Raw genomic sequence first — 1,445 nt, forward strand, 5'->3', positions numbered from 1 at the left:
TCCTGCCTGCGTGAGCCTTCTTTCAGGTCAGCATCGCCGCCCAGCTCCCTGCAGTGACAGACGGGTGCAAGGGCCTCCTCTGCCTTCCTCCTGCCTGCGCCGGGCTGCCCGCACTGCAGAGCTCCTGCCAGTGGTTGCGGGGTTCCTATAGCTAGAGCCAACCTGCAGGGCCCTGTCTGTGGGGTCCTGGGGCTGTGGGGTCCCGGGGTGCCACCAGCCCCCCATGGGCAGCAGGAGGGGACAGCGGGCAGGGTGCTGTCACTGGCGTCTTTGCTGTAGGTGGGTGAAACGTGCTCCGGCTGCAGCCTCGGCTGGCGTGGGTCACCCCTGAGCTCTCCCTTGTGCCACAGCAGGGTCCCAGCCCTGATCACAGAACTGTCACCACGTGGCGTGGGTCTGGCCGAGGCAGAGCCCTGTGCCCTGTGGCCCCTGCAGGTGTCGCGTGGAGGATCCTCGCCTTACGCTGGGCAGTCACAGGGCACGAGGAGACCTGGGCTTTTATTACTTATTGGAGAGCATAATTGCTTCGTATCTCGTATGGAAATGGGGATGACAGATGTCATATTAAATCATAGGGTCATCACTTATTTATAGGTGATTACATTAAAGAGAGATTAATATAGCCAAAGGCTCTGCAGAATTAGAGTTAATATATTTTTGTTTATTATATTTGCCAATATTTCTCCAATCCAGATGGGTTTTTATGGCCACTTATTAAATAGCGAGCCCACTGCGGTTCCCTTAATCTAGCTGGGAGGGCGGTGAGAGGACAATTGGAAAACACTTGAGAACTTTGATCTTCGAATGATTAAATTTTATTGCCTCCTTGTTTATGAGGCATCCAATGGCAGGTGCTTTGTGCACTGAGATGAAGCGAGGGCAGGTTAGGACTCGGGCGGTTATTAAATCCAGGTCAGCAGGGGAGGCTCAGTCCTGGTGCGGGGCACGGGCCCCCAGATGTTTGGCTCCTCAGCCGGGGTTACGGCTGTGCCCAGGGGTGCCCAGGGCTCGGTGCCCATCCCACAGGGCTCTCAGCTCTCCCTGCAGCCCTCCCTGCTGTCCCTGTGCAAACCACAGGGGCCGAAAAACACTCGCTGGGTGCAGAGCCCCTGATGGCTGTGCCGGGCTGTGCCTCGGCTGTGCCAGCTGCGGGGCACTGGGGCACGGCGCAGGGTGGGCAGGCGGCTGCCCCCGCTGTGGGACAGGGGCCTGGAGCTTGCCGTGTTTGTTAACACCCAGCTGCCGCTGAGGGCCAGAACAAAACCTGATCTTTGGAGGCCGTCAATAAATTATAACATATTAGGCACTGTCATCAGTACCTCTGGACTCCTAAATTTTGTTCTAATTGGAGTATCGCTTTTCCTTTCTCAGCACTTTTTCCCCTCTGCTGGGTATCGATCCTTTCTCTGTGGGGATCTGACCAACTGTTGACAATTTATGGTAAC

The sequence above is a fragment of the Anas acuta genome, chromosome 15 (genome assembly GCF_963932015.1).
Source record: "Anas acuta chromosome 15, bAnaAcu1.1, whole genome shotgun sequence".
NCBI classification, from domain to species: Eukaryota; Metazoa; Chordata; class Aves; order Anseriformes; family Anatidae; genus Anas; species Anas acuta.